Below are 22,968 nucleotides of genomic sequence, written 5' to 3' on the forward strand. Positions count from 1 at the left end.
TTCAGTGACATCAAAGTTTCTCAGCCTCGCTCACCTCACAGAGTGTTTGTTGTGGGGGAGGAAGGGAAAGGAGATTGTTAGCCACTTTGAGACTCCTTAGGGTAGTGATAAAGCGGGATATCAAATCCAAACTCCTCCTCTTCTGATAATGCCAAGGTTGCAGGTTCAATCCCCATATTGGACAGTGGCATTGTAGGGGGGTTGGACTAGATGATCCTCAAGATCCCTTCCAACTTTACAATTTTATAATTGCTGCCTTGAATTACAAAAATTCTGCTACATTTTCTTTCTAATAAAAACGAAAGGGATTTACAAAAGCAGAGTATGCGGTGGTGCTGTTGGGGAAACACAAAATGTACCACTCGCTGTATTGGCCATTTTGGTTGCTTACCGCATATTTGATTTGGGGAGTGGAAATGTCTATATGTGAAATGAGGGTAAAATTGCTTCATGTTGCATCTTAGATGAGTAAGATTTTAAATTATCCACTTTGCTGTTCTTAGTCCTCCCAGACCTTGGGTTGGCTTACAACAGTAAAATAAAAATAAAAGCATTGCATGAAATAATAACAGTTAAAAATGAAATAAAAACAGTAAAATAGTACACAACAACCAAAAAGAGCATATATTTACAACCTGGAAGTACTAATATGTTCAGGGCAGGTAACAAGAAAAAATCATGCTCCTCCAGTGTTTCATTGCACTACAGTTGCAATGAAACATTTTTTTCCTTCTACTGTGTGGTAGACAGTTGCTAACTTTAAGCTTTAAATGAGCTTGCAACACATGGGGTTGAACTTGGAAGCATTTTTTTACAGAAAAACAACTTTCCCTCTGCACATGGAAAACTTTGCACTATTTGCTAAGCACCACTTCTTCATTGGTACGTGTGTTCTTGGGTAGTAAACAAAATTCTTTGCTGCAACAAGGCTAGCTGGGTTGCATTCCTTAATTAAGATTGTCTGGTGGTTCCCTTCTGGTCCAGAGTGATCCCTAGTAGTTGAAGAGTAACTGCATTTATACCACTCATTGTCCGTTTCTCTTTGATAATAAACTGTGAGTCCATAGTATTGGTCAATTGGGACTTTCAATTTATGGCAAAAAAATTATGGCAAAATTTATGGTAACAAAGACCAGCAGTGTGAGCTCTTAAATATCTTTCTGTATGATGGTGTTAGTTGGGTGTGCTGTAGAAGGTTTTATTGAGCCACTAGCTAGGAAAGGAATCCTGCAATTACTTTATCAACATAACTGCTCTCTTGAAGAACTCCTGCCCAAACTGCACTTGTCCCATTGCAGGTGTGGGTGACTTGGGGACTTCCGGACATTTTGGACTTCCAGCACCCACCAGTCCAAGCCAGCAAGTCAAGTCAGTTTATTGTACTTTAGCAGACAGCTGTTATACACATGAAAATGCTAAGTAATAATAGAGATTTACAGTGGTACCTCGGGTTAAGAACTTAATTCGTTCTGGAGGGCTGTTCTTAACCTGAAACTGTTCTTAACCTGAGGTACCACTTTAGCTAATGGGGCTTCCCACTGCTGCTGTGCCACTGGAGCATGATTTCTGTTCTCATCCTGAAGCAAAGTTCTTAACCCGAGGTACTATATCTGGCTTAGCGGAGTCTGTAACCTGAAGCGTCTGTAACCCAAGGTACCACTGTACATTTCTGCTCCTTAACCCTTAAAGGATAAATCATTTCCTATACATCCAGATTTGTAGAGCCTTAGCAAGAAATTTAGATATTCTGAAGGATATATACTTCTCTACACCAGACATCAAAAACAAGTCTTTGCTAAGGATGACCTTTCCTTCTGTGATCATAAAGGTAAAGGGACCCCTGACCATTAGGTCCAGTCGTGGCTGACTGGGGTTGCGGTGCTCATCTCATTTATTGGCCGAGGGAGCCGGCATACAGCTTCTGGGTCATGTGGCCAGCATGAATAGGCCACTTCTGGAGAACCAGAGCAGCGCACGGAAATGCCGATTACCTTCCCGCTGGAGCGATACCTATTTATCTACTTGCACTTTGATGTGCTTTCGAACTGCTAGGTTGGCAGGAGCAGGGACCGAGCAATGGGAGCTCACCCTGTTGCAGGGATTCGAACCACCAACCTTCTGGTCGGCAAGTCCTAGGCTCTGTGGTTTAACCCACAGCGCCACCCGCGTCCCATTCTGTGATCTTAACAATGTGTAAATATAGTCGTTTCTAAGATTATTATAAAAAGGGCATTCAAGGAACACATGAGTTGTATCTTCTATTGACAGAGTTGCAACCACGGACTCTGTCCTTCTTAGAAATTCCTTTGTGCCATCCCATCCAATCTGCTAGTGGAAGGACATTTAATCTTGCCTATGTAAAGGCTACCCTCATTTTAATGTTTGCTGGGTCTACAAGATATCTTGGAAGGGATAAGCTTAATGGAATAATGAGATACCTAGCGGCATCTCAAGGAAAGCAATAGGAAAGCAATACTCTACAGAAGCATACAAGTGATTAGATTGAGAAGTCTTGAGTCGGGGACGATGGAATCCAGCAGGTTATGCATCCCTGACTTAACTTTCCCAAGCAACTCTGTACTGTGGAACAAATGTTCCTGATTGAGTCTACACTGCAGGGCTGCACAAATGTTCAAGCTGGATTTGTGTATCTGCTTAAAACTACTGCCTGAACCTTGTGTGTTGCTTTGCTGTGTAAATTGCCTCCAGTTATGGTCTGTTTATCCTCAAACTGAGTGGTGAAACATCTTAGGTCATGAATATGTGGTGGTAGCAGCCAGAGCATAACTGTCTGGTTCTCCTCCACTCTCATGCATTCTGGACCCACACTTATGCAAATGTATAAAGGTAAAGGGACCCCTGACCATTAGGTCCAGTCGCGGATGACTCTGGGGTTGCGGCGCTCATCTCGCTTTATTGGCCGAGGGAGACGGCGTACAGCTTCCGGGTCATGTGGCCAGCATGACTAAGCCGCTTCTGGCGAACCAGAGCAGCACACGGAAACACCAATTACCTTCCCACTGGGGCGGTACCTATTTAGCTACTTGCACTTTGACGTGCTTTTGAACTGCTAGGTTGGCAGGAGCAGGGACCGAGCAATGGGAGCTCAAATATACATTTGCATATACATATGCAAATGTATATCCAGGCCTTATATATAATTGTTGGTAGTTGATGTTTCGGTGCTTCTTTGTTTGTTCCCTGTTAACATTTTTGTTACAGCCTTTCCCAACCTGCTGCCCTTCAGAAGTTTTGGACGACAATTCCCACCAGTCCCTTTCAGCATACTGGTTGGGGTTGATGAGAGTCATAGTCAAAAATTTCTGGAGGACACCAGATTGATGAAATGTCCTGTGGTATGTGCTGCCTTTTCTGTTTAATTTTGGTAGTCCTTCTGGTGCTGGATTTTATGTGAACCTTTCTTCAGTGGGTAGAGCACAGGACTCTTAATCTCAGGGTCATGGGTTTGAAAGCCACATAGGGTAAAAAGATTCCTGCATTGCAGGGAGTTGGACTAGATGACCTTTGTGGTCCCATTCAAATTCAATGATTTTTTTATTTATATACCTATATGCTAAAGTGATGATATAGCATTGAATGTGTTCTAGGTTGGGTTCCCCAACCCTCTCCCTGCCCCCTTGCTTCACTAAAGAAAGTACAGTGGTACCTTCAGGTTACAGACTCCGCTAACCCAGAAATAGAACCTCAGATTAAGAACTTTGCTTCAGAATGAGAACAGAAATTTCACGGCAGTGGTGCGGTGGCAGCAGGAGGCCCCATTAGCTAAAGTGGTAACTCAGGTTAAGAACAGTTTCAGGTTAAGAACGGACCTCCAGAACGAATTTTAAGTTCTTAACCCGAGGCTCCACTGTAGTAATTTTGGAATATAATTTTGGAAAGTAATTTTGGGTGGTCTGCTTGCAGGGCCAGAGAGCTTGAATATTTAGTAATTATTTGAAGGAATGTCAGCTCAAGAAGCAAGCTGACTTTATTACTGCCATTAATATTTGTCGGCATTTGCTTATATGTAAGTCAAAGGCTTCTCCTTGCTTTTACTTCCATGAGATATATATATATAGTCATAAAGTAACTGTAGCCAGATCTAATAGTTCATCATAAAACATGCACAGCTCAAACCAGTAAAAAATAATTGAGAATCATCTTACATTTTCAGCAGTTGCCCTTTCGGTCTATTCCCATCCCCTCCCTGCCCCCGCCCCCGCAACATACTAACGAAGTTTCCCAGTTTTTTAAGGAGTGGTAATGTGGTTTACTCCACAGTAAGGATTAGTCACACATTAACCACAGCTGTAAAAACACGTCTATGGGAAAATTGCACCCAAGCTGTAATGCTGAAGCTCATTACCCTAAGATGCAGCTTTCTGGATTAGTCTCTTGAAAAATTGTGCAACTTTTTTCTGCAGTGGCCTGTTTTGCTGTGGGAAGTGATCACCAGCCCAGACTCTGTTCCCAGCCAGAACTGTGTCTGATCCTCAGTGAGGTCTTGACTATGACTGTACTTTCATAGAGATGAGTCACACAAGAACCCCAAGTCATCCCAGCTCTGCACGACCTGTGCGGAAAGGACTCCTGGCCCTTTCAAATCAATTGGCGATTTATTTTATTTATTTTGGAGTAGATCATCAGGACTCCCTTGCCTTTTAATGACATTGGAACTCTGATCGCACTGTGATCTTCGGATGAAGAGCCATATACAAATTTAATAAATAAAGTAGAAGAGTTGTAAGGGACCACGAGTGCATCTGGTCTAACCCCCTGCAATGCAGGAATCTTTTGCCCAACGTGGGGCTTGCACCCACAACCCTGAGATTAAGAGTCTTGTGCTTAAAAAAATAAACTGACAAATATCAGAGATGTAGCAAACAAACTTAGCAAATTTGTGCAACAAAGAGTCTTGCGGCATCTTAAAGACTTCACAACTTCATGTAAGCAAATTTCAGTGTGGTGTAGTGGTTGAGAACGGTGGACTCATAATCTGGGAAACCGGGTTTGCATCTCCGCTCTTCCACAGCTGCTGGGTGATCTTGGGGTAGTCACACTTCTTTGAAGTCTCTCAGTCCCACTCACCTCACAGAGTGTTTGTTGTGGGGGAGGAAGGGAAAGGAGATTGTTAGCCGCTTTGAGACTCCTGAAGGGGAGTGAAAGGCAGGATATCAAATCCAAATTCCTCCTCCTCTTCTTCTTCTTCTTCTTCTTCTTCACAAACCCAGCAGACTTTATGAGGCCAGCCTATCCAATTAGAGCCAACCTTATTATTTTTAAGAGTATATATTTGGTGGCATGCAGAAGTAAACACCTGGGAATTGGATGGTGTTTGGTAGGAATCTACTTCTTTAAGAAGGGCTGTGTTTCTCACCAGGGAGGGTAGCCAGTGTGGTGCCATTCAGATGTTGAGCTACGACTTCCATCATCCCTGCCCATTGACCACCAAGGTAAGGGGAGTGTAGTCCAACAACCTAGGGTGGGCACCCCACTTTCTACCTCTGCTATGTATTACAAGTCTAGTCCAACCCCTCACAATCCAAGAATCTCAGCTAATGCATCCATGACAGATGGCCATCCAACATCTGCTTGAAACCTCCAAGGAAGGAGAACCTCCCAAGGGAGACTGTTCTACTGCCAAACAGCTCTTACTGTCAGAAAGTTCTTCCTGATGTTTAGTCGTCATTTTCTTTCTTGTAACTTGAAGCCACTGGTTCACGTCCTGCCCTCTAGAGCAGGAGAAAACAAGCTTGTTCCCTCTTTCATGTGACAGCCCTTGAGATATTTGAAGATGGCTATCTCATCGCCTCTCAGTCTCCTCTTTTCCAGGCTAAACATACCCATAAGGAGTGAAGAATACAACCCACTGATTTACAGGATAACCAAAAAGGCAGTGAAAGCTTTCTACAGCTGCCATGGTTCCTTCCTTCAAAGTGTTAGTAAGCAGACGGTCTGCTGTTTGCAGGTGTGACCAGTGGTCTTATCCCTCCACCAACCGGAAGAGAAATGTCTAAGTTCGGGTAGTGAAAGGTGCAATATTTTGCACCAAGGCACTAGCGAAAGTTACAAGGGAGGTTGGGCAACATCCAGCTGAAAGGGCTTAGCATCTGTTGACTTCTTAACAAAGGAAGGGCTTTTCTCAGAGGAGATTTACGAAGGTCAACAAGGTAAGGCTCACATGCATGTTTATCGTTTATCACTGACGATCATTGTGATGGATTGGGGATTAGACAAATCATATTTTAAGCAACAGGAACTTCAACCCACATGAGGAGAAAGTTGAACTTGTGCTAGAATCTTGCTTTTGGAGAAAGACCAGAGCCATCAGGAAATCTGAAACTCCTTTGCTTCAGGTTAGAAGATGATCCACAAAAAGCCTTCTATGAAAGGGAGTTTGATAGCACTTTTTCAGCCAGTACTTTTTCCAAATTACTGTAATCAGCATGCTTGCATCTCCTCCCCTTTTATCTTCACAACAGCCAAGTGAGGTTAGTTACAAAGCTGAGGGAGAGCCAGTGTTTCCCAGACTTGGGTCACCAGCTGTTTTTGGACTACAACACCTATCATCCCTGCCCACTAGTCCTGCTAGCTAAGGATGATGGGAGTTGTAGTCCCAAACAGCTGGAGACCCAAGCCTGGGAAACCCAGCACTAGCCCAAGGTCATCTGGAGATTGGAATAAGGAGAAAACTGCAAACATGTTATAATCTCCCCAGAGTCTATGATGTATGTTTTGAAGTTAAATAGTTTTATATTATTGTAAATTTTTAAAATTTCATCTCAGACCTATATGGACAGCATGTGCAACAAATCTATCCTTAGCAAACGATTTTTGGGAATCTTTAATTTCGGGAAGACATCAAAGCACCCTGTTGATAAGATTTTCATTTGTTGAGATTTGTTCTTATGTGAGGAAAACAAAACATTAACCAAAAAAATGTCCTGCTTTTTCTGTTTTGTTGTTTGTCCCCCTGGTAGGGTTGCCATATTTTGAAGAGGTAAAAAGGGAACACATTTGCCAACTTCCACTTTTAACTATGGATCTCTGTGACGACTCCCATCATGAAAAAGAGGACATATGGCAACCCTACGAAGAATGGAGTGTGTGGGGAGAAATTTCATACCTCAGAGATGGGGAGAAAAGCCAGATTTCCAAGAACTACTTTGGAAAGAAAGCCAACACATGTAAAATTCAATTAAATGACATGTCACCTTTGTACAGCTTTCCCTAACCCACCAGATATCACAACCAAAGCAAGCAGACATAACAAGGTTGCCAGATGAAATCCAAAGCTATCAATGCTTTCTCTGGTTAATAGGTTGCATTGACCTCAACACCCGTCCAAATGCAATAGAGCTGAAGCATTATCATGTCACTAGAGAGGTTCTCCCCCATCCCCCACCAAGCATGCTAAACTATTTGCCAAGTGAGGGTTGGACTCCAGAGAGATTTCCAAAGATCTTTTCTGGATGCCTGTGAAAGGCAGGAGTAGGTGCTAAGCATCTGGGTGCAGAGAGACAGAATTGCACATGAGGCCTGGAGAAAAAAGGTGTTTGTGTGTGCGCTCCCTAAACGTTCTTCAATTTTGCCTTTCCTGAAACTGCTTATTAGCATTCAGTCTCTGTTTGTCATAAGCAGGCAGGTACTTGCCTTTAATCTACCGTGTATTTTTTCTTTGATACTCCTTTCAAGAGGAAGTAGTAGCATGTCTCAGCTGGATTCCTCCATGAAAAGAGGGCTTTGTTTCACTTGTCAGGATGTTTATTAGCAAGGATTTCTTTCCCCCTCGTTCCCTTTTTGGACTTGCGAATCAATGATCCATCCAACTCTTTCAGTAGCTAGACTTGGGGCCAGAAAACCAAAGTGTACATTTTTGAGATTTGAAGTTCAAAGGTTGAGATGTGAAGTTTAAATCTCATATAAACCACAGTCACCTGACACCATTTTGCTGGCTTCCCACCTCCCTTGCGGAGAAAGCCTTGAGGCTCTAGAGCCCCCAAGTTAAAATCTGTAGATCAGGGAAGCATGTCTGCCTTGCAAGGGTGTGGAGTCTGGATGCCTTTATTTCCCTGCTTGCACAGTTATCAGTCTCCCATCTCGAGTAATTGAAGATTATGTATCCAGTGTGGCAGCGGATGGTTCAGGGCAATGAATGAGCTCATGGAAAGGCAGAATTTACATGTACGGTTGGCTCCGCCACAGCCTCACACCAGAGGCGGATTTCGGGGAGCATGACTGGTTTGCCCACACCGGGTGCCAAGCCGAGAGGGCACCCCAGGGGCCACCGCAACAATGATGAGCAACGGAAAGTGAGAGGTGGGGGCGCCAAATTTTGCCACTGCGCAGGATGCTGCTGAAATATTAAAGCCCAAAGTCTGCTGCTCACACATTGCACTGAGCAGAACTAACAGGCTTAGGTTGTCCTATGGAGCCTGGTCTTACAGCTCCATGTTCAGAGATCAGGCACATCTGATCCCTTCACACTTTGAATGTATTTGGGGGCACCATCAAGCCATGCTAGTTAATTTTGGTGGTGGTGAGAACTGGCCAGTATAGTGTATTGCGTTCTAAAAATCCCATGGTTTTTAGATGTTATGGCAGCATCATAGGATCCACTTAGCATAGGATCACTGTTACCAACTCCCACCCGGAAACCTATGTCCCCACTGTGGAAGGACGTGTGGATCCAGAATTGGCTTCCACAGTCACCTACGGACATACTGTTAAGACCGTGTTCATGGAAGACAATGTTACTTGGGTATGAGTTATCGCCAAAGAAGAATTGTATTCTAAGATGTTGTCATAGGATCCACATAGCTATGGAGGAAGCGACCACATCACAGAGGCAACACACACTTGCATGCAGCTTTCCTTTTTGAAAACTCAGAAGGGTTTACGGTGTCTCCAAAAATGTTTACAAATCACTTGGGAAGACAGGCAAACTAACTCCAGTGTACTGGAAGAAGCAAAGATTACCAGCGTCGAAGCAATGATTCTTCAACAGCAACTTCGTTGGACTGGTCATGTTGTTCAGATGCCTGATTATCGTCTTCCAAAGCAACTATTCTATTCCAAACTTAAAAATGGAAAGCATAATGCTGGTGGTCAACAAAAGAGGTTTAAAGACTCTCTCAAAGCAAATCTTTAAAAATGTAAACACAGACAACTGGGAAACACTGGCCTGCAAGCGCTCCAGTTGGAGAACAGCCTTTACCAAAAGTGTCATGGGCTTTGAAGACGCTTGAACTCAGGAAATGGAGAAATGTGCTAAGAGGAAGGCACGCTTGGCAAACCCTCACTGCAATCAACTCCTGCCCAGAAACCTATGTCCCCGCTGTGAAAGGACGTGTGGATCCAGAATTGGCCTCCACAGTCACCTACGGACACACTGTTAAGACTGTGTTCATGGAAGACAATCTTACTTGGCTACGAGTGATAGCCAAAGAAGAATTGCATTCCAAGATGTTACATAGGATCCACTTAGCTATGGAGAAGAAGCAATCACAGAGGCAACGCACACTTGCATGCGGCTTTTCTTTTTGAAAACTCAGAAGCGTTTACGGGTCAGACCCATGCTGGTCTAGCAAGCCACAACACCAATGCTATAGTGCTGCATGCTCACAAACCATTCTCTGGACCCAGTGAACTGGTACTCAGCATCAAATTCAAAAACCATCCTTGATTGGTACAACATCTGTTCCATCTTCTGCAATGAAGTCATTGGGGCCTGCTCTCTGTTTTGGTGTAAATTCATTTTTCCATTTTGGATTGTTTTTATTGAACAAATGTTTTGTCACATTTTTAGCTGTTCTAATAAGCTATGGCTCTTCCCTGATTAACAGCCAAACACCAACTGTTCAATTATTATTTGCTGATGTTTAATTTTACTGTTTTCTATTAGATTCTGAAGAATGGTTGAATGTTGCTTTGTTTGGTATAAGTTGTTTATTTTGAAGTTATTGTAACTTTTTATATTGGATCAGATTGTTACTATTAATGTTTGATGTTTTATTATGTTTTTATATATGGCCAGGGTAACCCAGCCAGATGGGTGGGGATTATTATTATTATTATTATTATTAATTGAATAGGATGTCCCTATTTTCATCAGAGAAATGTTGGAAGGTATGCTTTTGTCTGATATCATTGAGATCCATTGCAAGTCAGTGTAGACAATTCCAAAGCAGACAGAACTATGTTGCAACTCAGCAGAAGGCAAATTCCTATGCTCCTAATTGTTTGATGATGTTTGCTTTTGTTCCACTGCCCTAAGCCTTCAAGGGGGAAATAGACTCCCTAACTTAATGCGTAGAGCGGCTTGGGGGAGATTTTTTTTAAAAAAACCCTAATAGTAATTAAATGAATTCCCAGTGGCTTTCAGCCAATCAGTGTTTAGAAAGCAAGTGATCCATGGTCCAGTGCCAGCTGCCTCTGAGATGAAGCAGAAGAAGATAAATAAGTTCTGTGCTTGCATGACACACTGAGGTTTTTGTGGGGGAAAATATTAGCTATTTTAAGACAATTTCCCAAGCACAGACAATTTATCACATGCCTCGCTTGCTCTCAAAGATCTTCCCTTTCCTCTGTCACTGCATTCCCCTTGATGTGATGTCATTTCCATGATCACATGGTGATGTTGATACCAGCTGGGGATCATCTCAGGCTAGCCTTCTGCCAATGCACTGGCAAGTTGGAGAAAAACCGTGGTCCCATCCAAAGCACCATTATTACTGTTAGTAGTAGTGGTATACCCATAGATCTCAAGGCAGTTAACCCCAAACATTTTGAGGCACTCTTATACTACTTGGGCACAACTTTAAATAGAAGCAAGGAGAAGAAGACAACAGTATATCCGAAGAAGCGTCTCCACCCCCATCGTTCTGCCCAGACACTGAGGTCCAGCTCCGAGGGCCTTCTGGCGGTTCCCTCACTGCGAGAGGCCAAGTTACAGGGAACCAGGCAGAGGGCCTTCTCGGTAGTGGCGCCCTCCCTGTGGAACGCCCTCCTATCAGATGTCAAAGCAATAAACAACTACCTGACATTCAGAAGACATTTGAAGGCAGCCCTGTTCAGGGAAGTTTTTAATATGTGACATTTTAGTGTATTTTTCATCTTTGTTGGAAGCCGCCCAGAGTGGCTGGGGAAACCCAGCCAGATGGGCAGGGTACAAATAATAAATTATTATTATTATTAACATATTAACAGTAGAGGTTGCAGGTGTTGTGTCAATATTCCCAGCTTCCCCAGTTCAGTTTAGTGCAGAGATGGAGAACCTATTCTTTTAGCCCAAAGGCCACACTCCCATGTGAGCAGCTTTCAACAATGTCTGCAGAGACACAGGTTTTCCCGACCCTACTTTAGATGGAGGCAGTGGTGTAGCGTGTGTTGCCAGCATCTGGGGCCATGTGGCGAAGGGATGGGAAGGAGGGAAATGGATGGAGTACGTGTGCGCATTCAACTGCCTAACTGGCATCCATGTCAGCCAGGAGAATGCAGCTGTAGAGATAAGAAAAGAAGAGCCGTTCCATTGTCTGGAGAGGTCACTTCCGGGTTTGCATGGAGAAGTCCTTTTCAGCAATGGAAGTGCACAGCTGCATTAAGGCAGCGCTGGGTGTTGAAATTTTGCGCCTCTAACAATTTTGAGCCCTGTGCCCACTACGCCACTGGATGGAAGGCCCCTGCTCACCCACAGTTCAGTTGAAATATGTTGTTCTAAAGCAGCCTTTCTCAACCTGTGGGTCCCCAGATGTTGTTGAACTACAACTCCCATCACCCCTAGCTAGCAAGGCCAGAGCTCAGGGATGATGGGAGTTGTAGTCCAACAACATCTGAGGACCCACAGGTTGAGAACGGCTGTAAGGATGCATGTTGAAAAAGAGAGCTGCAGCAAAGGGATCCTCTCTATTTTCCAGAGGCCCTAGCAGAGAGAAACACTTTCAAGTTCAGCTCTTATTGCATTTATTCTCAAGTAATCCACTGGCTTTAACAGAGAAACTCAAGAGACACTGTCAGAGGACTGATGCCTTAGGGGAGTAATTATTTTTAGGCATCAGGTAGGGAAATCTCTGATTATTCAAGAAAGCCAAGTCTGGAGTTGATCTGAAGCAGGAAGAAAAAAAGATAAAAGAAAATATTATTAATCAGTAATTCAGAAATGTGCTCATGCACCCTTAGGCAGTTGGTTTGTATTTCATTTTCATAATAGTCTTTTCACTGAATGCTCTCATAGGCAGAAAGTGACCAGGATTCCAAGGCGGAGGGAGAGGCATCAGCATTAACAGAGAATCCCCGGCACTAATCCGAAAGTTTTGCCTTGCCAGGTTGCAACTCAGAGGTCACAACATTGATACACAGGAAGTGGGAGAGGTCACTGATGCACATCTCCCCACCCCCAACCTCTTAGAGGATATTCTGTGCCACAAGTGAGCGAACTGCTCTATAGGAGAAGGGGAAGAAGGATGAACGATGGAATAGAAGGAAGGAATGAGCTGGGAGGCACAGCAACAGCTTGAAGCTTGCAACTGGTCTGCATTTTTAAGCAACCTGACTCACTCTTTCCAGGCTTAATACGTGGGCTAGAATACAGCAAACCTTTGTTCTTTGCAGGGGCAGAGGAAGGGGGCTGCAGTGGGGGCGGGCCGCCCCGGGTGTCACCACTGAGGGGGTGACAAAACACCAGGCGGCAATCACCGCAGGGCCTGCAGCGCACCCAAGCCATGTGTCTCTCCCGGGAGTGATGCAAAGGCTTGGGCACCCGCAGCCTCCGCACAGTCCCAAACAGCCCGCTCACTGTGTCCCCTTCAGCTGTAGGGCGGCTGAGTGGGAGGAGGCAGGGAGGCTCTTTGGAGGCCCCATGGAGCGTCCTGCCCCGGCTCGAACCACCCCCATGGGCAGCTGACCCCACCCCCGCAGGCAGTTGGCCCTGCCCCTGAGCTCAGGGCACGCACACCGCCCCAGGCGCCCGATCAGCTTGCTCCGCCACTGGTTCTTTGCACATCTCTGGCATTTGCACAGCTAAATGCATGTTGTTGTTGTTTAGTCATTTAGTCATGTCTGACTCTTCGTGACCCCATGGACCAGAGCACGCCAGGCACTCCTGTCTTCCACTGCCTCCCGCAGTTTGGTCAAACTCATGCTGGTAGCTTCGAGAACACTGTCCGACCATCTCGTCCTCTGTCGTCCCCTTCTCCTTGTGCCCTCCATCTTTCCCAACATCAGGGTCTTTTCCAGGGAGTCTTCTCTTCTCATGAGGTGGCCAAAGTATTGGAGCCTCAGCTTAACGATCTGTCCTTCCAGTGAGCACTCAGGGCTGCTTTCCTTCAGAATGGAGAGGTTTGATCTTCTTGCAGTCCATGGGACTCTCAAGAGTCTCCTCCAGCACCATAATTCAAAAGCATCAATTCTTCGGCGATCTTTGGGTGAACATGTGCTGGGGGGAAATGCAAATTTCTGTGTTTAAAAAATTGTAAAATGCTGCAGTTGTGGTACAGAACAGATGAATGACTGAATGAACGAACGAACAAACAAACAAACAAACAAACAAACAAACAAACAAATTATTGCAAAACCAGCATGGACCAGAATAGACTGAGGTGGTTAGATGGCAACTTATATACCTCCTTCCGCCAACCCCTGCAGTCAAGCTGGGGTCAGTTGTTCTGCTTTCATTTGGGCCACATCAGAGAGATTGAGAGGGGGGCAGTCTTGACTTGCCGTCTGGGCAGCCTAGGACATCTACACACACTGCCCAGGCTTGCCCTACAACAAGGGTGCCAACTTGAATAAAATATGACGGGAGGAGCCGGGTAAGGGCCACCCCACAAAACCAATCACATGATGTGGCACCCACCCACACCATTTGAATGGCAATGTCCAGTAACTTGGGGGGGGGGACACCTCAAATATTTTATGGGGGGGGGGAGCGAAGACCCTTGGCTCCTAGTAGTTGGCTCCTATGTCCTGCAGGGAGGGGACTTCAGTGCTGCTAACAAAGCGGTTTGACTTCTACTCCGGAGGCGCACTCCATTGTCTCTGGAGACAGACAGATGCTAAATGAGTTGGAAGAGACCTTGAGGGGCATCTAGTCCCTGCAATGCAGGAAGAGGATTTGAAGAGGGCCAAGTATGGTGTTCTTGACTGAGTTGTGTCTAGTGAATTCCGACTGCTAATTGGAGAGCCAGGAAGTACGGTACTTCCCGTAACATGGCTGTTATTATGAAACTATTATTGTGGACTCCCTGGTCCTGAATGGGGTAACTGTGCCCCTGAAGGACCAGGCGCGCAGCCTGGGAGTCATTTTAGACTCACAGCTGTCCATGGAGGCGCAGGTCAATTCTGTATCCAGGGCAGCTGTCTACCAGCTCCACCTGGTATGCAGGCTGAGACCCTACCTGCCTGCGGACTGTCTTGCCAGAGTGGTGCATGCTCTAGTTATCTCCCACTTGGACTACTGCAATGCGCTCTATGTGGGGCTACCTTTGAAGGTGACCTGGAAACTGCAATTAATCCAGAATGCGGCAGCTAGACTGGTGACTGGGAGTGGCCGCCAGGACCACATAATACCAGTCCTGAGAGATCTGCATTGACTCTCAGTATGTTTCCGAGCACAATTCAAAGTGTTGGTGCTGACCTTTAAAGCCCTAAACGGCCTTGGTCCTGTATACCTGAAGGAGCGTCTCCACCCCCATCGTTCAGCCCAGACACTGAGGTCCAGCTCCGAGGGCCTTCTGGTGGTTCCCTCATTGCGAGAAGTGAGGTTACAGGGAATCAGACAGAGGGCCTTCTCGGTAGTGGAGCCCATCCTGTGGAACGCCCTCCTTTCAGATGTGAAGGAAATAAGTAGCTATCTTATGTTTAAAAGACACCTGAAGGCAGCCTGTTTAGGGAAGTTTTAATATTTAATGCTGTATTGTTTTTAACACTCGATTGGAAGCCGCCCAGAGTGGCTGGGGAAACTCAGCCAGATGGGCAGGGTATAAATAATAAATTGTTGTTGTTGATGATGATGATTTTTGCAATGTATTCTCCTTGTAAGACCACTTTGAGCATCTTTTTTTTCATTGCAAGGCGGCATCCCAAATGAAGTGACGCTGATATCCTGCTTGACCTATTGATTCCCATAGTGGTGTTTTCCATGGTGCAGAGTATGGAGAGGGATTGCCCATAGCTAGGGTTGCCAGACCTCCAGGGCTGACCTGGAGTACACAAGTTTCCCTGCCTGGACCTCCAGGAGGCTTGTGCAGAACTTGAATCTCCGGTTGGGTGATGGCACCATCATTCATTCATTTATTTATTAAGAAGACGGTGCATGTAGCTTGCAAGCTTCGGTCCATCAGGAACTGGCTGAAGATTACAGCACAGACTCTCAGGGGGTGATTCTACCCTCATCTCAGTGCCGGATTTACGTATAAGCTAAACAAGCTATAGCATAGGGCCCCACTCTCTTGGGGACCCCAAAGGGAGGGTGTTCAAAAAAGGGTGAGAGGCTGCCGGCTCTGCAGGCAAGGGGTGACATAACTGGGCTTGTGAGCCCCACAGGGGTGCCGCAGAAAGAATGAAAGGAAGCTGTGGACTCAAAAAAGTTGAAAACCTCTGACCTAGGAGTTAATCTCTCTCTCTTTCTCTGTCTGTCTCTCTCTGCATTGGACCAAGATTTTGACCTTTCATGTTTGAAAGCACTTTCCTAGTTGTTTCACGGTGAATATTCAAAGGCACCTCATGCAGTCTTTTGCTATGCTTCATATCTAGGGAGGAAGAAGAGAAGAGTTTGGATTTGATATCCCGCCTTTCACTCCCTTTAAGGAGTCTCAAAGCAGCTAACATTCTCCTTTCCCTTCCTCCCCCACAACAAACACTCTGTGAGGTGAGTGGGGCTGAGATACTTCAAAGAAGTGTGACTAGCCCAACGTCACCCAGCAGCTGCATGTGGAGGAGCAGAGACGCGAACCCGGTTCCCCAGATTACGAGACTACCGTTCTTAACCACTACACCATACTGGCTCTCAAGGGAGGGAGGGAGGGAGGGAGAGAGGAGCCTGTGCTTGCTTACTTGTGGTAAAAGCCAAAATAAGTCTGATGCAACCACAGAGGTGCTGCCAGCAGCATTCAGTGTCTGTAAGAGCAGCAGACGCATCACTTAGTGGGGATTTCTGTCTAGTCGTAGAGTGCTGTGAATGAGGAGCCTGAGCCATGCACATATTTGTACATCAAGGACATAAGGGGGAAACTGAGCAGTGCCTCCCCTCTCCTCCACTGTGGGGAACATGATGAATATGTGATTATACCCAACCTGGACATCTTTTACCTTTGTAATTCTTCCATGCTAATTCAGAAGGCTTTTCCGGGTCCAAAGGAGCAGGGAAACTTCCTTTTTTATCATAGTTTTAAAATTGATTTTCATACAAGTTAACAAATTCCATTCAGTTCCCATCTTATCTTTCCTTAACTTTTTGGCTTCCCACCCTTATTTCCATGATGTTTCTATTCAAATCCATTTATCTACTGCCTCAAATACTTATTTATAAAACATATATCCTATATTGCATTCCTTTATCATTCTCATTCCATTGCTTATATTTCCAGTTCATTTGGCTATAATAATTTCTCAGATAATCTAAAAAGGGTCTCCAACCTTTCACAAACATTTCATATTTTGGTCTTATTTTTGCCTCCAATTTCACCTTCTCCATTTAGTTTTAAAGTCCACTCCTCTTTTGTTGGAATTTCTTATTTCCATTTCTGTGCATACAATATTCTGACTGCAGTGGTAGCATACACACACAATTTAACCAACTTTTTTGCGACCCCTGCCCCTATTAATCCCAAAAGAAATGCTTCAGACATTTGGAGATGATTATTCTAAACATCTTCTTCAATTCATTACGTATCATTTCCCAAAAGCCTGTTGCTTTTTTTTTTACAAGTCCACCACATATGAAAAAAATGACCTTATGGACTGTTTGCATTTCCAACATTTATTTGATACAGAAGTGGAGAAACTTCCAAACCACAGCCCAGCTGCATCTCCCTCCTCCTTTGACTTCTGCTTCAGATATAGACATTGGACCCATTTGTGTTACATAGAAATAGTTGCTGAAAACAGATTAAACCTTCCCTTATTTATTGCATCATTAGCTTGGGCATGTATCTTCCCATTTGTTCCCTGCCCCCCATGGGCCTTTCCACCTCTGGTGGGAAATCTGGGAATGGCAGAATTAGCTCAGGAATTTCAGCTGCCCAAGTTGAGGCATTCCTGCATGAAAAGCAACGAGAAACACATGGGCTGCTTTCTTACCTGTATTAAGCACCACGCCCAATTCTCTGTAATGCGACAGAGGATTCTGGATGCTCAAGGAGCCATCCCCGCCAGAAATGACGTGAGAGACTCCACCTGCACATGGGTTCTGGTGTGGCAGGTGCCTCTTCAATTGTCCTGCCTCAGGGCCAGGCAGACGCTGAGTCTCTTCATGTGGCCGAGCCAGTCGGGTGGAATGTGTCTTCCCACCTTGCTATAGCTCAGTTCATGCAGAAGGTGCCATGTTTATTATGTGACATTTCCAGGTAGGACTGGGAAAGATCCCCCCAAAACAGGGATGGTGTCAGGCTTCGGGGTCCCGGCTTCCTGCCCCCTTGGCTATAGATAAGCAGTACAAAGAGAAAGCTGTCTCTTACCAGTAACAGAAATGTTCAATGAACGCGGCAAAAGAACAAGCCACCATTCCAAGAGTGCAGATGCTCCCAATTAAGGTTCTGCCCACTTCCCTCTGGTCACTTCCGTCCTCTCGTCTCCTGGCCACCTGATCTCTCTACCACTGAGCCTTTTGCGAAGCCACCTTATCTAATCTCCTAGCCTCGGGACTGAGAGGCTTGCTCACTCTCTCCCCATTGTTGTCCTTCTTGTTGTTCACCTCCCAGTTCTGCCCAACTATTGTCTTCCGAGCTGTGACCCTCAGCGAACTGCTGTTCCAAATCAATACTACTCCACTGCTCCTGTGGTGTTTCAGGATCCTGGCCATGCGCAGGGGGAGGCGTAGGCTCCCACCATTCATCACCAGAGTTGTACTCCTCAGCCTGGTCTCTGACAGATGGGCACCATCCATATTGCTACAAAACTTGGGTGCCACTCCCTGCCGAATGATAGCAAAACTCCAGGGAGGTTTCAAGCACTCACCCAGGATCTGTGTTCCTTTGGAGACACGGTGGAGACTGTTGTAGCTTTAAGAAATAGAGTTTATTCACCTATTTACACTTTCGGTCTGCATAGAGGGAATTCAGATCTTACACCATGGTCATTTCTAGAGGGGCTTGTTCCTCACAGCAGTGCAGCCCTGGAGTCCAAGGCATTTCTCCCAGCCAGCCTTCAGCCAACCTGCCCAAGATGGATCCCAGTCTTTTCTCTCCATTCTTCTTCCCAGAACACCTTGCTCAAAAATTCTCTTTCCCCATCACTTCAAACACACACCCCATCACCTTGGCAACATCTGTCTCCCCAGGCCAAAGGATTCCCCTCAGATGTCCCATCAACCCATTTTGTAATATTAACAGATGTCTTCTTCGCTAGGCCAGTCAGGCTGGTTTGCATAAGCCAGGGATTCCTTGTCTGGCACAGTTCTTCAGCTTGTACTTTCATCCATATCCCAATTAATCAAAAGCCTAAAGGTAAAGGGCAAAGGGACCCCTGACCATTAGGTCCAGTCGTGACCGACTCTGGGGTTGCGGTGCTCATCTCGCTTTATTGGCCGAGGGAGCCGGCGTACAGCTTCTGGGTCATGTGGCCAGAATGACTAAGCCACTTCTGGCAAACCAGAGCAGTGCATGGAAACGCCGTTTACCTTCCTGCCAGACTTATCTACTTGCACTTTGACGTGCTTTCGAACTGCTAGTTTGGCAGGAGCAGGGACTGAGCAATGGGAGCTCACCCCATCGCAGGGATTCAAACCGCTGACCTTCTGACTGGAAAGTCCTAGGCTCTGTGGTTTAACCCACAGCGCCACCCATGTCCCTTCAATTCAAAAGCCTACCATTTATTAATTTCTATATCGCATATAACAGTGTTGGACTCCCATCATCACTGAGCATTGGCTGTTTCAATCCCCATTCAGTCACGAAGGCCACTTTGGGCCTACCTGAGGCAAACCTACCTCACAGGGTCGTTGTGAGAATGAAATGAAGATGGGGGGGGGGGGATAATCCTGTATGCCACCTTGAAGGAAAGGTGGGAAAGAACTGTAATAATAAACAAACAAACAAATAAAAAAAAAAGAGGCTGCTAGTCTCTAAAAAAGGACTATCAGCCCCCTCAGAAAATTACAACACACAGCGTCCTTGGGCAGTTAAACTACTTTCTAGCTGATTTGAACATATCTTGGGTGCGCAGGGATTTCCCACAGCAGAATTCCATCTTGAGAAATTGTGCATGCCGTGGTGAAGAGGGAAGGCGTTTGTGCTAAATCTGAAGTAATGAATCTGTGCCAACACAGCCCGGGTTGAAATGCGGGCATGCTCTCAAGCGCTTATTAATGAATTAGCAAACAATGGTGATTTGTCAGTGGCATGCAAGGCTGGGAGTGAACAAATCAATTGTGAGTCAACAAGCAATCCATTTCTGCTGTCTCAAGCACCTCCTGAGAGCCGGGCGGAAAAAGCTTCGAAGTTTGGCTGCCATGGAAACGTTATCACTGTGCTCGACTTCTTCTGTGGGGATGTGTGTGTAACTTGGCAGCCAAAGGCCCTTTGCATGCCGTGTATGGGAAGAATTGGCTGCCACTGGTTGTGTTTCGAGGTACAGCTAAACGATTACATCGGAAATTGTGTGTCCTTAAAGGAGTCTTGGGACTTGAGACGGTGCAAATGATCTGCATATTGCATCTCAAGTGTGAGGCTCTTCTTTTGCCTGCTGCAGCATAGGCGAAGCCGGGGGGGGCGCAGTTGCCTCCTCCCCAATCAAGTCAATAAATAAAAATACTCAACTAATAATAGAAATAATCAGCTGGCAGCCCGACTGAGTGATTGAGCCATACAAAGGATGCTCATCGGTGGGTGTCCTGCCCCCCCACTAAAATAAATCCTGGCTTTGCTCATGCCCCCCAGTCTACTATATTCATTAGCTGTCCCTGTATTTAGAATCACAGAATCATAGAGTTATGTTTTTGGGTGTGAGAAATTCAAATCTGCTATTATTTTTGTGATTGGACAACATTTACAGCTTGGCAAGTCTACGTTTGATGAAGAAGCACATGAACTGCTTTTGGAAAGCAAAAGAATGTCAGTTTTACCTTCTGGAAATGTCAGATAATGCTAAATGAAAATAAATAATGTTAACACAAAAGCTGCAAGTACTTTTCAACCTTTTTAAATGATTTATTCATATTATTGTTGTTGCTGTTAAAATTTGTATACCGTCCTATACTCACGGGGTGGTTCACAAGAAAAAATCAAAACATAAAAATACATAATAAAACTAAAAACTAAATACATAATAAAAAATAAAAAATTCTATGCAATTTTACACACATTTTTACTTACCAATGCAAAAGTGAATCACGTTGATTTAGCCAAAACATGTTTTGAATTCCCAAGTTATGTTAGATCTTTAAAGCACCCCTCCGTTTGGGAATTTGAAAGTTGAAAAATTCCCTTCTTACAGTAGGGGATTGAAGAGCTGTTGACATGTGTGGGGCCCATAACAGTCTCTCTGCTTTTCAGGTGTGCCCAAGTGGTTGAAGACCCTCAGCATAAATAGATACCATGTTTTTCTGTCTATAAGACGCCCCCATGTATAAGATGCCCCCTATTTTGGTGGACTCCGATTTAAGAAAATGGGGGGAGATACTATCCGTGTATAAGATGAGCCCATATTTTAAAAAATATTTTAGAGTAAAAAAACATAGCCTTATACACGGAAAAGTATGGTAAATAGAGCACATCATGGCACATGTCAAAACCACATCTCTTAATGAAGATGACAGACTAGAGCTAAGGCGATCCATACCTGCAGATATCATGTTCCTGTCATCATCTTCTTCTTTTTTTAAGTGGCCTAAAAAATGATGGAAGAACCATGGAAAAAACGCAGGCCAAGGATTTGTTGACGAGGATGCCATACAGACCCTCCATAAAAAGTGAGTGATCAAATCATGGCTATTCCACAGTACAGTCGTGCCTTGGAAGTCGAACAGAATCCGTTCCGGAAGTCCGTTCGGCTTCCAAAACGTTCGAAAACCAAAGCGCGGCTTCCGATTGGCTTCAGGAAGCTCCTGCGGCCAATCAGAAGCCACGGAAGCCCTGCCGGACGTTCGGCTGCCAAAATTAGTTCGCAAACCAGAGCGGTCACTTCTGGGTTTCTGATGTTCGGGAGCCAAAATGTTCGAGAACTAAGCTGTTCGAAAACCAAGTTACTACTGTAAATGCCTGGTGTGGAAGTCCCTCCTGGTGTCATAAGGGTTCTGCCAAATGTCTAATTATCTATCCTTTAAAAAGTGATGGCAGGCTGTTAAAATTTATGTCATAATGGTTATTTTGGAACCACCTTCATCAAAACAAAGGCTTCCAAAACATGTTTTGAAAGGGTGCAGCTTGTTAGTACAATATCTGGTGTTTCCGACCAAAGGGACGCAACTACGCTATGGGCTATTCCTGCTAAAAATAGAAAAAACTAAGAATGTATGAACATAAGAAGAGCTGGATCAAGCTATCTAGTTCAAGTATCCTGTTCTCACAGCGAGCAACAAGATGTTTAGGAAACTTGCTAGCAGGATTCAAGTGCAAGAGCACTCTCCCCTCCCGTGGTTTCCAGCAAATTCACATTCCCAATTGTAGATGAAATAAATCTGATATTGGTTTTTAATGGTAAAAAGAAAGAACAGATGCAGAAAGAAGGAACAGCTCTTGGCTAAAACTTGGGGGATCTGGTCACCTGAGTATTAGCCGGAGCAAGATTTACAGAGCCTATTACTCCAATATTATTCCATCTCCACCGGCTGCCAATTTCATTCTCTCTTGGGTTCAGAATGCTGGTTTTAATCTTTAGTGTCTGTCCAGATGTCCTTTTTATTGCCCATTCGTAGTGATTTGTGCTCCTGATGTTATCAGGGTGGTCATAAGTGATCTCACTTTCAATACAGTTTCTGACTGCAAAGGCTTTGGGGTAGCCATACTGCTTCATTTCCAACCAGTCCATCTCCTGTAACTTCTGCTGAAATCCTGTAGCTTTTCATACCACAAATATTCTGGTTTTGGGTTTTGTTTTGTTTTGTTTTTCCTTTTCCCACTTTTGTTGCACTACAGCTCCTCCAGACAGCAGTAATCTGGTAGTGCAGTGGTACCTCGGGTTAAGTACTTAATTCGTTCCGGAGGTCCGTTCTTAACCTGAAACTGTTCTTAACCTGAAGCACCGCTTTAGCTAATGGGGCCTCCTGCTGCCACTGCGCCGCCAGAGCACGATTTCTGTTCTCATCCTGAAGCAAAGTTCTTAACCTGAGGTACTATTTCTGGGTTAGCGGAGTCTGTAACCTGAAGAGTATGTAACCCGAGGTACCACTGTATTGCAGAAGCATCACAGAGCAGAATAATGTAATATAAAAGGTAAAGGTAAAGGGCCCTTGGATGGTTAAGTCCAGCCAAAAGTGACTATGGGGTTGCGGGGCTCATCTTGCTTTCAGTCCGTGGGAGCCAGCATTTGTCCGCAGACAACCTTCTGAGTCATGTGGCCAGCAGGACTAAACTGCTTCTGGTGGAACGGAACACTGTGACAGAAACCAGAGCGCATGTAAACACCGTTTACCTTCCCGCTGCAGTGGTACCTATTTATCTACTTGCACTGGCATGCTTTCTTCGAACTGCTCGATTGGCAGAAGCTGGGACAGAGCAACGGGAGCTCACACTGTCACAGAGATTTGAACTGCCGATCTACCGATTGGCAAGCCCAAGAGGCTCAGTGGTTTAGACCACAGCGCCACCCGCATCCCCT

General features: G+C 45.1%; 1 long non-coding RNA gene across 1 annotated transcript in view; it reads right to left on the reverse strand.

Annotated features, from left to right (window-relative positions):
• LOC310673491 overlaps positions 1–22,968 on the reverse strand; it is a 102,835-nt gene that overhangs the window by 16,291 nt on the left and 63,576 nt on the right. The window lies entirely within an intron of this gene.

This window comes from Podarcis tiliguerta (genome assembly GCF_965153285.1).
Source record: "Podarcis tiliguerta genome assembly, chromosome: 3".
In the NCBI taxonomy this organism is placed as follows: domain Eukaryota; kingdom Metazoa; phylum Chordata; class Lepidosauria; order Squamata; family Lacertidae; genus Podarcis; species Podarcis tiliguerta.